The following is a 13,554-nucleotide window of genomic DNA, read 5'->3' as shown; positions in this document are numbered from 1 at the left end:
TAAAGACCGCCGTATCAATCCCAGACAGGGACATGACCCACTTCATCCAACGCGCCAATGTGGGACTAGACACCGGGCCAAAAGGATGGCGAATGGAGAGGAACAGTTGTGGAACGTCCGCAGAGCGGTGAGTCCGAGTACGCGACTCATACTCCCGCAAACAGGCTACCGGACAGAGCGCCGGGGAAGACGGGAAACAGGGATAAGAGACAGACCGAATATTAGTCTTAGTGCGCCGCGTAATGTTAAATGTGACGCCCTCGGGAGAAAAGGACCTAGCGTCATGATCCAAAGCCCTGACATCGGAAACCCTCTTACAAGAAATGAGACAAAAGAGGGTCAACAACTTGGCAGACAGTTGCCGGAGAGAAAGAGCCGTGTTCCCAGGCCACGCAGAGAGAAAAGAGAGGACCAGGAAAACGTCCCACGTAGTGGAGAAGCGTGGCCGAGGAGGCCGAGCCAAGCGCGATCCACGTAGTAGGCGTGACACCGAAGGGTGTTGACCCGCCGGAACGCCATCAAAACCTTGATGAGTTGAAGAAATCGCCGAACGGAACAAATTAATGGTCCGATAAGCCTTTCCCGCCTCAAAAAGGGATGTAAGGAACTGCAATAAATGGGTCACAGGCGCCGAAACGGGATCAATGTTTCGTTCCACGCACCAGCTAACCCAAGATCCCCAAGCTGCCCGGTAAGATTTTCAGGTGCCAGGAGCCCAAGCGTTGTCCAGGAGGCGTCTAGTTTCCTCCGAAATGCCCTTGACCTCTCCGGGAGTCTGGAGATCCGGCACGCCAGAAGTTGAAGGGAGCCGTCGAGCAGCAGGGGGTGAGGAACACCCAGAGGGCCCTGGAGGAGATCCGTCCGACCTGGAAGGAGGAGAGGCACGTCCGTCAGGAGTTCCAGGAGGATCGGGTACCATGCTTGAGTCCCCCAGAAGGGGATCACCACCACCAATTCCGCAACTTGACGACGAGCCTGCAGCAGCATCCTCGGAATCATGGCAAAAGGTGGAAATGCGTAGTGTAGAGCCGACGACCAGTCCTGGAGAAACGCATCCACCGCCTCCGCCTCCGGATCCGGGCGCCAGCTGAAGAACCTGGGGAGGTGAGTATTGAGCCGCAACGCAAAGAGGTCTATGGCATAAGGACCCCAGGTGTCCGAGATCGTGGAGAACATCTCCGGTGCTAGCCTCCAGTCGCTGCCGTCCGCGAAGCATCGGGAACTCCGATCCGTCCGGACGTTGTGTAGACCCGGAAGGTACTCCGCCTGCACCATGATGTCCCTGGAAAGACAGTAAGACCAGAACTCTTTCGCCAGTCGAGCCAAGGTAGCCGATAGGGTGCCGCCCAGGTGATTGACATAGCGGACCGCCGACACATTGTCCATGCATAGTCGGATGCATGCATGCGCAATGCCATTGGAGAAACTGCGGATGGCAAACGAGCGCGCCAGGAGTTCCAGAGCGTTGATGTGAAGATGGCTCTCGGCCTCCGACCATCGACCCCCTGTGGAGATACCCTCGCAGTGGGCGCCCCAGCCCTGGAGGCTCGCGTCCGACTCCACCGTAAATTCCGGTTGAAATCCGAAGATCGCTCTGCCGTTCCAGGCTTCCAAGTTGCATATCCACCAACGAAGTTCCTCCCGAGCCTCTTGATCCAGAACCACCACGTCCGCGAACGAGGCCCCGGCACGAAGATGGGCAATCTTCAGTCGCTGTAGGGCTCGATAGTGGAGAGGGGCGGGAAACACCGCCTGGATAGAGGAGGCCAGCAGGCCGATGATGCGAGCCAGGTGGCGCAGGGATAGGGATGTAGCCGAGAGGGCATGTCTCAATTCCTTGCGGATCGTCCGCAACCTCTCCGATGGGAGACTGAGAGATTCCGCCACAGAGTCCACCATGAAGCCCAGGAACTCCATCCGTCGGGACGGCGTGAGGCAGGATTTCTCGGGGTTCAGCAGAAAACCAAGAGCCGAAAGGAGGGTCGAGGTCCACTGGAGGTGATGAAGCAGCGTCGCCTGACATTGATGCATGATGAGGATGTCGTCTAAATAGATGACCAGACGTACACCCCGACTCCGCAGCCAGGCCACGACCGGGCGCAGGAGCTTGGTAAAGCACCATGGCGCCGAAGAAAGGCCGAACGGGAGGCAAGTGAAGCGCCACACTTCGCCCCTCCACAGGAAACGCAGGAGGTCCCTGGACGAACAGGCAATCGGGACCGTCAGATAGGCATCTTTGAGGTCCAGTTTCACCATCCAGTCCCCTGGGATCAGCAAGTCCCGAAGGAGGTGAATACCCTCCATCTTGAAGTGGCGATAGCGCACCACGGAGTTCAGGGCCCGGAGATTTATAACCGGACGCATTTGTCCACCTTTCTTCTGAACTAGAAAAATGTTGCTGAGCACGCCCCCCGGAGTGTGAGGGGCCCTTTCTATCGCCCTTTTCTGAAAAAGGGAATACAGCTCGAAGTCCACGAGCTCCCTGTCTGGTAGGGCTAGGGGCAGTGGTGGGGGGGACGGAACGCGATCTGGCGATTCCGTGAGCTCTATGTGGAATCCCCGCACAGTGGTCAGCACCCATGGGTCTGATGTAATGCTGGACCAAACGTGGAAACAAAGACGGAGTCTGCCCCCTACACAAGGAACCAAAGAAGTCCCCACTGGGGGAAGGACTTACCAAAAGGACTTTCGGAAATTGGGATTTCCTCGAACGGATCTCGACCGCCATTGACCGCCTCTGGCCGGGAAGAACGGAGGAGGATTCCTTTGGTCCTGGAAGGGTGGTCTCTGGGTGAAGGAGCCTTTGCCCGAGCTGCGGGCCTGGAAACTGGAACGGCCGGACAGGCGGCCCCTACTACTGCCGGCCCTAGTGGAGACCCGTCCCTGAAAGACCCTACGCATGGAGGACTGGGCCTTGTCCAGGGCAGTAAATGCTCCCACATATCTGCTGAGGTCCTTAATGAAGGAATCCCCGAAAAGCAGACCCTGTGCCTCCTTCCCTGCCTCAGTGAGAGCTAGGTTGGCCAATTTTGGGTCAATCTTGAAAAGTATGGCTTTACGCCGTTCAATGGCCAGGGAGGAGTTGGTGCTGCCAGCAATGCAAATGGCTCTCTGAATCCAGCCCGTAACCTCCTCCGGATCTATTGGAGAGCCGTCCGCTCTGGCCGATTCGGCCATTTCAAAGATTTTGGCGAGAGGGCCAAAAATGTCAAGGAGTTTATCCTGACAACTCTTAAGTGCGGAATCCAACCCCTTACAGGGATTCCAGCCGGTTTTAGCCAAAAACGGTGTCATTTTAGGATCCACAGATGGCGTCTCACAGACCTTGTTGGGGATCAATGGCCTGGGGCATTCAGAACGGAGCTTGCTGCGCGCCTCTTTGCTCAGAGGACGGCGCACCCAATGCTCAAGGTAATCGCTCACATGAGCCACCGGCAGCCACTCCGCCGACCTAGGGTGGTGGAGGGTATCAGGGTCAAATAACAGGTTACCTGAGGGGTCCACTAAGGTAGAAGCCGTGGTAGGGGCAGTGGCGGATGCGCCCACGGACCCCGAGGTGGAAGGCCTAGGGCCAGAGGTACCCGGAAGACCAGATTCCATCTCCATCTCTATCTCTCCCTCAGAGTGGCCGCTCACCTCCGCATAAGCCTCCATATCGGATTCCATTTCCGAATCCACATCGCTAGTTTGTGCTCTAGCACATTTCCACGTTCGCGCCCTTTCTGCCTGGCGCGGCAAGGCTCTTTTGCGCGATCTAAGCGCGCTATCATGGGTGGCTTGAATCACACCAATCATAGTCTCCTGGGGTGCAGGAGGTTCAATGGCAGGCTGCGGTCTAGTAATCACAGGCGATTGAGTAGAGGGGACAGGGGCGTGGGCAGCTAGGGCCTGAGAGATGGTTTGGGAGATCATAGAGGACATGGATCCCATTGCCTTAATAATAGCGCTCGAGACTGAGCGTTGTAGCTCCAGGGCCTGCGCATTAATTGCTGGTAAGCTGGGGTCCCCAGTGGATGGGGGGGGGTTAGGCCCAGGGGGGGAGCGGTCAGAAGACATGATGCAAAGTATTAATGAAATATATATGTCAAAATACTAAAGGGCAGAGAACCTACTAGGTGTGCCTGTTAAAGAAAGGGCTACTATTGCTGGGCAGTAAGCTAAACTAACGAGGGGTTAATCACCCCAAACGCCGCAGGGTAGGAGCCGATCCGGAGCCGAGCGAGACCGAAGCTGTACTAAGTGTCCTCCGAAATCCCGCGAGAGGACGGGACCCGTAACAAATCTATACCGCCGGAGCCGGCGGGGAGGAACAGAGCAGAGGATCGCAGGTAAAGCGATGGGGGAGAGGAGGGGGAACGCAGAGCACACCCCAGAGCACACCCCAAGAGGAAAAAACCAATGGAGCAATGAGGAGAAGAAGCAGGGGATAAACACAGGAGGGAAGGGGGGAAACAAGGGGGGGGCAACCCCCAAAGGGGAAACGCTATGCGTTAGGGGTAACAAACAGTCCAGTAAGAACACTAATAAAACGAGGGGGAGAAACAATGCAAATACGGCCAGCAAGCTATGAGAGCATAGGCGAGTAGTAATAAATCACAGGGTAATAAAACTCACTGTGACACATCAAACAAGCAATAAACAGTCATAAAATACAGAAACTACTTATCTTGGTGGAAGCAGCAAAGAAAGAGGAAGTTACTGAAGAGGACGCTGCTTATTATAGGATCTGTCAGGGGAGGGGCCTTTACTGTTATGATTATGTAAATTTCTTCTTTGCTGCTATTGGTGGAAAGTAAAGAAGGAGAAAGCAACATGAGCCTCCGTGTCTGGCTGTAACACTCAGGATCAGTACAGGATAAGTAATGTATGTACACAGTGACTGCACCAGCAGAATAGTGAGTGCAGCTCTGGAGTATAATACAGGAGGTAACTCAGGATCAGTACAGGATAAGTAATGTATGTACACAGTGACTGCACCAGCAGAATAGTGAGTGCAGCTCTGGAGTATAATACAGGAGGTAACTCAGGATCAGTACAGGATAAGTAATGTATGTACACAGTGACTGCACCAGCAGAATAGTGAGTGCAGCTCTGGAGTATAATACAGGATGTAACTCAGGATCAGTACAGGATAAGTAATGTATGTACACAGTGACTGCACCAGCAGAATAGTGAGTGCAGCTCTGGAGTATAATACAGGATAAGTAATGTATGTACACAGTGACTGCACCAGCAGAATAGTGAGTGCAGCTCTGGAGTATAATACAGGATGTAACTCAGGATCAGTACAGGATAAGTAATGTATGTGCACAGTGACTGCACCAGCAGAATAGTGAGTGCAGCTCTGGAGTATAATACAGGATGTAACTCAGGATCAGTACAGGATAAGTAATGTATGTACACAGTGACTGCACCAGCAGAATAGTGAGTGCAGCTCCGGAGTATAATACAGGATGTAACTCAGGATCAGTACAGGATAAGTAATGTATGTACACAGTGACTGCACCAGCAGAATAGTGAGTGCAGCTCTGGAGTATAATACAGGATGTAACTCAGGATCAGTACAGGATAAGTAATGTATGCTCACAGTGACTGCACCAGCAGAATAGTGAGTGCAGCTCTGGAGTATAATACAGGATGTAACTCAGGATCAGTACAGGATAAGTAATGTATGTACACAGTGACTGCACCAGCAGAATAGTGAGTGCAGCTCTGGGGTATAATACAGGATGTAACTCAGGATCAGTACAGGATAAGTAATGTATGTACACAGTGACTGCACCAGCAGAATAGTGAGTGCAGCTCTGGAGTATAATACAGGATGTAACTCAGGATCAGTACAGGATAAGTAATGTATGTACACAGTGACTGCACCAGCAGAATAGTGAGTGCAGCTCTGGAGTATAATACAGGATGTAACTCAGGATCAGTACAGGATAAGTAATGTATGTACACAGTGACTGCAACAACAGAATAGTGAGTGCAGCTCTGGAGTATAATACAGGATGTAACTCAGGATCAGTACAGGATAAGTAATGTATGTACACAGTGACTGCACCAGCAGAACAGTGAGTGCAGCTCTGGAGTATAATGCAGGATGTAACTCAGGATCAGTACAGGATGAGTAATGTATGTGCACAGTGACTGCACCAGCAGAACAGTGAGTGCAGCTCTGGAGTAGAATACAGGATGTAACTCAGGATCAGTGCAGGATAAGTAATGTATGTACACAGTGACTGCACCAGCAGAATAGTGAGTGCAGCTCTGGAGTATAATACAGGATGTAACTGAGGATCAGTACAGTATAAGTAATGTATGTACACAGTGACTGCACCAGCAGAATAGCGAGTGCAGCTCTGGAGTATAATACAGGATGTAACTGAGGATCAGTGCAGTATAAGTAATGTATGCACACGGTGACTGCACCAGCAGAATAGTGAGTGCAGCTCTGGAGTATAATACAGGAGGTAACTCAGGATCAGTACAGGATAAGTAATGTATGCACACAGTGACTGCAGCAGCAGAATAGTGAGTGCAGCTCTGGAGTATAATACAGGATGTAACTCAGGATCAGTACAGGATAAGTAATGTATGCACACAGTGACTGCACCAGCAGAATAGTGAGTGCAGCTCTGGAGTATAATACAGGAGGTAACTCAGGATCAGTACAGGATAAGTAATGTATGCACACAGTGACTGCACCAGCAGAATAGTGAGTGCAGCTCTGGAGTATAATACAGGATGTAACTCTGGATCAGTACAGGATAAGTGATGTATGTACACAGTGACTGCACCAGCAGAATAGTGAGTGCAGCTCTGGAGTATAATACAGGATGTAACTCTGGATCAGTACAGGATAAGTGATGTATGTACACAGTGACTGCACCAGCAGAATAGTGAGTGCAGCTCTGGAGTATAATACAGGATGTAACTCAGGATCAGTACAGGATAAGTAATGTATGTACACAGTGACTGCACCAGCAGAATAGTGAGTGCAGCTTTGGAGTATAATATAGGATGTAACTCAGGATCAGTACAGGATAAGTAATGTATGTACACAGTGACTCCACCAGCAGAATAGTGAGTGCAGCTCTGGAGTATAATACAGGATGTAACTCAGGATCAGTACAGGATAAGTAATGTATGTACACAGTGACTGCACCAGCAGAATAGTGAGCGCAGCTCTGGGGTATAATACAGGATGTAACTCAGGATCAGTACAGGATAAGTAATGTATGTACACAGTGACTGCACCAGCAGAATAGTGAGCGCAGCTCTGGAGTATAATACAGGATGTAACTCAGGATCAGTACAGGATAAGTAATGTATGTACACAGTGACTGCACCAGCAGAATAGTGAGCGCAGCTCTGGAGTATAATACAGGATGTAACTCAGGATCAGTACAGGATAAGTAATGTATGTACACAGTGACTGCACCAGCAGAAAAGTGAGCGCAGCTCTGGAGTATAATACAGGATGTGACTCGGGATCAGTACAAGATAAATAATGTATGTACACAGTGACTGCACCAGCAGAATAGTGAGCGCAGCTCTGGAGTATAATACAGGATGTAACTCAGGATCAGTACAGGATAACTAATGTATGTACACAGTGACTGCACCAGCAGAATAGTGAGTGCAGCTCTGGAGTATAATACAGGATGTAACTCAGGATCAGTACAGGATAAGTAATGTATGTACACAGTGACTGCACCAGCAGAATAGTGAGTGCTGCTCTGGAGTATAATACAGGATGTGACTCGGGATCAGTACAAGATAAATAATGTATGTACACAGTGACCACACCAGCAGAAAAGTGAGTGCAGCTCTGGAGTATAATACAGGATGTGACTCGGGATCAGTACAGGATAAGTAATGTATGTACACAGTGACTGCACCAGCAGAATAGTGAGTGCAGCTCTGGGGTATAATACAGGATGTAACTCAGGATCAGTACAGGATAAGTAATGTATGTACACAGTGACTGCACCAGCAGAATAGTGAGTGCAGCTCTGGAGTATAATACAGGATGTAACTCAGGACAAGTACAGGATAAGTAATGTATGTACACAGTGACTGCACCAGCAGAATAGTGAGTGCAGCTCTGGAGTATAATACAGGATGTAACTCAGGATCAGTACAGGATAAGTAATGTATGTACACAGTGACTGCACCAGCAGAATAGTGAGTGCAGCTCTGGAGTATAATACAGGATGTAACTGAGGATCAGTACAGAATAAGTAATGTATGCACACAGTGACTGCACCAGCAGAATAGTGAGTGCAGCTCTGGAGTATAATACAGGATGTAACTTGGGATCAGTACAGGATAAGTAATGTATGTACACAGTGACTGCACCAGCAGAATAGTGAGTGCAGCTCTGGGGTATAATACAGGATGTAACTCAGGATCAGTACAGGATAAGTAATGTATGTACACAGTGACTGCACCAGCAGAATAGTGAGTTCAGCTCTGGAGTATAATACAGGATGTAACTTGGGATCAGTACAGGATAAGTAATGTATGTACACAGTGACTGCACCAGCAGAATAGTGAGTTCAGCTCTGGAATATAAAGAAGGGGAAGAAGTGTGTATATTGTGCTCTCTCCTCGCTACTGAGATTGGAATGGAGACAGGCTCATAGACTTCCCATAGACTTCTATGGAGCCTGTGTCTTGCAGGCAGGAGAGAGAGTGCGATATGCACACACTTCTTTGTTATGTCTCTATGTAATAGCATTTTTTTTTAGCGTTAGGGTGGGATCACATCTGCCTTCTGGATTCCATTATGGCTTTCCGTTATACTGGTTATAACGGAAAATATGGAATCCATAAGATGGAAGTAAAAACGAAAGCCTTTGGAGGCAATCCGTTTTGTTTTCCGTCTTAATAGAAGTCTATGGGGAACGGATCCGTCTGGTCTCCGTTATGCAGAACGGAGAAAAAAGTCCTGTCGACAGGACTTTGTTTTCCGTCTTGCATAACGGGACCCAGACGGATCCGTTCCCCATAGACTTCAATTAAGAAGGATCAAAACGGAATGCCACTAAAGGCTTTCGTTTTTTACTTTCATCTTATGGATTACGTTATTTTCCGTTATAACCATTTTTTAACGGAAAGCCATAACGGAACCCAGAACGCAGATGTGACTCCCCTTACTGACCCTTTAACAGAGGGATGTATTTCCCATTGGAGTGACTGGCTATTATGTGGAACACCAGCATGTTCCGGTAGATACCCACAGCGCTCATGGAGTGGTCTTCATTGTACTATCAGGAGAACCTTCCTTTGCTACATTCATTTTGAGTTTATTTCCACTTTAGATGGAAAATATTGGGTGCGGTAATTCTGCACTTTGTACTTTCAGCGCATTAAAAACTGTATCTTTCAGGTAATGAAATTAATTCTGGAGTGGAAGCAGATGTGAGCGCTCGCGCAGCTTTATTTTCATGACTTGCAGCCAAAACGCAGTTTTACACATCATCATTAGATGCATATTTTTGACAGCACGTTTGGTAAATTGAAGGTTATACGGTCGGCTGAAGAAGAGGGCGGAGCCGGCGAAGCCTCAACCTACAGTATATCAAGTGGTGGGGGTCGTAGTGATGAGCGGCAGGGGCGATATTCAAATTCACAATATTTCGGGAATATTTTGTAGAATATTCGTCATATATTCTCCAATTCGAGAATTCGCTATTATTTTCTTGATTGCGAAAATCGGCAATGTAATATTCGCATAAAGCGCGCGCAATACAGGTGTGGTCACTTTTGCTACATTTTCCAAGCTGCTAGAAGTTTCCCGAGACTGAAGAAAATGGTCGGCACGGCAGAACATTAAAATTGGCTCTATATGCAGATAGAGTGCGCCAATATATTAGCGATTGCGCAAATCGGCAATTAATGATGCACATATTTTGGCACAATACGTGAAACTTCACATTTTAGCAGGTCTGACTACATATTACTGATTGGTGCACTAAGTATTGTTGTGACATCACAGCACTATGTATGTCTGTATGTATGTATGGACAGCAGAACCTATCAGCTCCACTATATCAGGATAGAACCTACATCTGTATTATATATACACAGTATACTGTCCTCTGTAGTATATATATATACAGTACAGACCAAAAGTTTGGACGCACCTTCTTATTCAAAGAGTTTTCTTTATTTTCATGACTATGACAATTGTAGATTCACACTGAAGGCATCACAACTATGAATTATCACATGTGGAATTATATACATAACAAAAAAGTGTGAAACAACTGAAAATATGTCATATTCTAGGTTCTTCAAAGTAGCCACCTTTTGCTTTGATTACTGCTTTGCACACTCTTGGCATTCTCTTGATGAGCTCCAAGAGGTAGTCACCTGAAATGGTCTTCACTTCACAGGTGTGCCCTGTCAGGTTTAATAAGTGGGATTTCTTGCCTTATAAATGGGGTTGGGATCATCAGTTGCGTTGTGGAGAAGTCAGGTGGATGCACAGCTGATAGTCCTACTGAATAGACTGTTAGAATTTGTATTATGGCAAGAAAAAAGCAGCTAAGTAAAGAAAAACGAGTGGCCATCATTACTTTAAGAAATTAAGGTCAGTCAGTCCGAACCAAAAACCATCAAGCGCTACAAAGAAACTGGCTCACATGCGGACCGCCCCAGGAAAGGAAGACCAAGAGTCACCTCTGCTGCGGAGGAGAAGTTCATCCGAGTCACCAGCCTCAGAAATCGCAGGTTAACAGCAGCTCAGATCAGAGACCAGGTCAATGCCACCCAGAGTTCTAGCAGCAGACACATCTCTAGAACAACTGTTAAGAGGAGACTGTGTGAATCAGGCCTTCATGGTAGAAGATCTGCTAGGAAACCACTGCTGAGGACAGGCAACAAGCAGAAGAGACTTGTTTGGGCTAAAGAACACAAGGAATGGACATTAGACCAGTGGAAATCTGTGCTTTGGTCTGATGAGTCCAAATTTGAGATCTTTGGTTCCAACCACAGTGTCTTTGTGCGACGCAGAAAAGGTGAACGGATGGACTCTACATGCCTGGTTCCCACCGTGAAGCATGGAGGAGGAGGTGTGATGGTGTGGGGGGGCTTTGCTGGTGACACTGTTGGGTATTTATTTAAAATTGAAGGCATACTGAACCAGCATGGCTACCACAGCATCTTGCAGCGGCATGCTATTCCATCATTGTGTGGCGAAACCAACCTCGCCACTGTGTTTTGGAGGGGGCTGTTTGCCAGCCTCCTGCCCTGGGATTATGGTCCCTTACGTTATTGGGTCTTAAGACACTTGGGACTGGGCCCTCTGTCCCTGGATTGCATCCTCTGCCTTACTTGCTTGGATTTTACTATTCCCATGGTGAGAACAACGGATGAAGCACATGGTGAGAACAATAGATAGCGGCCATTTTAGCTCACAGACACTGTTCTGACTTTCCCACACGGGGCTATCTTGCCTGTATTTGGTGCACAGAGACATCATTCAGTAGTTTGAAACTACCAAACAGGGGACACATTTATTAGTGACTATTTTCTGTATAACTTGTATATTTTCGGTGTAACTGGCATAAAACTGTATCTTCCAAACTACTGAACGGATGTGGGTGAATTTTGGATATGTGGTTCACCCAGATCCCCCGGTTCCGAGTATATATTGGTTATGGGGTTATTGCATGTTTTGGGGTTCCTGTAATATGTTTTATAAAACTGTATTTCTCTGTATTTGATAATTATATTCGCCATTGTGTTCAATAATCATCATCGGCAGAGGGGAGGATTTTGTGTGGGTGTGTTTCTATTGTCCCATTGTGTGTTTAAATGGTGATGTCTGTCCTGTTGTCTCCACATGTGTATTGGCGACTTCCCTTTGTCCTGAGAGATAATTGGATTGCTCTTCGGTTGTCTCCGGGACAGAGAGGAGGAAACCATGATGCATTGTGGGGATGTGCTGTATCTGTCCTGTATTTGCAACAACTGTAATAAAAACCAGGCTGGGTGTGCCAGCACGTCAGACCACTGCTTGACCCTCAACACGGAGCCTTGTCTCGTTATTGGGGGGATTCCCTGTATGCTGTTAGAGACTGATTGCCAGGAGTGTAAGCTGATTGTATGCTTTTCCTGTTCGTCTGCTAGCAGCTATTCGCGAGGTTCCAGTTTGGAGTGCTATTTTGTATCCAGTTCGGGAGTTTGGTGTTCTGCAGTAGCTGTGCCTGTCTCTCAGAAAGGGGCATATCGCCTAAACGGATTTTAACCCCTTGTCTGCTGAAACGGTCCGTTACAATCCGGTTTGCGTTTAGTTGGATCATCATTTATTTTTCAACAGGACAATGACCCCAAACACACCTCCAGGCTGTGTAAGGGCTATTTGACCATGAAGGAGAGTGATGGGGTGCTGCGCCAGATGACCTGGCCTCCACAGTCACCGGACCTGAACCCAATCGAGATGGTTTGGGGTGAGCTGGACCGCAGAGTAAAGGCAAAAGGGCCAACAAGTGCTAAGCATCTCTGGGAACTCCTTCAAGACTGTTGGAAGACCATTTGAAGCTCATCAAGAGAATGCCAAGAGTGTGCAAAGCAGTAATCAGAGCAAAAGGTGGCTACTTTGAAGAACCTAGAATATGACATATTTTCAGTTGTTTCACACTTTTTTGTTATGTATATAATTCCACATATGTTAATTCATAGTTTTGATGCCTTCAGTGTGAATCTACAATTTTCATAGTCATGAAAATAAAGAAAACTCTTTGAATGAGAAGGCGTGTTCAAACTTTTGGTCTGTACTGTATATGAGCTATCTAATGTAATGAATGGAAAGCACAGAGCACAGCAATAACACTGCTCTTTCTCTCTCAGAACATTAAAAAACTATAGAAAAGGGCTGCTGGGGAGGTTCTTATATAGTAAGGGGTCGGCAGCTTTCCTATTGGTTGCTAGGGATGTTGCTAAGCTCAGACAAAGACATTGCAGCCTTCTCATTGGCCCACAAGCAAGAAGCATTGGGTTTAGATTTAAAAAAAATATGCAATATTCGAAAATACGAATATATAGCATTATATTCTAAATATTCGATAATTCTTGTGCTGATATTTGCAATTAATATTCGCTAGTCGAATATTCGCGCCCAACACTAATGAATCGTACAAAAAAAATGGAGCTCAACCCCATTTTACTGTGGAAACAGGAGGGAAGAAAGGAGGAGTTAGAACATTGTAATCAGTTTAGTCTTAACCAGCAATCAGATCAGATGCAAAGATGTTTTGCTAATGGCTTTATCAGCCTGCACTCTAATCCATCGAGAGCCTGGCCCAGCTCTGGATAACTGAAGTAGATCAGATGCAAGAGAGAGGTGTAGGGAAAGTCCAGTAGAGATAACTTGTCTGACAATGACTTATGGATTCTATGGCAACCGTGTTCAGGAGTTGCCTGTCAGAGTCAGCTACTGAATTGCTGATTGAGGGAGATTGCTTTAAAGAGACACTTTTTGGCCAATTACTGTATCTACCTGTTCAGCTGGGAAACCTGTAACATCTGTTCAAGTGCATTTTGGGA

Source organism: Bufo gargarizans, chromosome 5, assembly GCF_014858855.1.
Source record: "Bufo gargarizans isolate SCDJY-AF-19 chromosome 5, ASM1485885v1, whole genome shotgun sequence".
Taxonomy (NCBI): domain Eukaryota; kingdom Metazoa; phylum Chordata; class Amphibia; order Anura; family Bufonidae; genus Bufo; species Bufo gargarizans.
Note: the sequence above shows the minus strand (reverse complement) of the source record.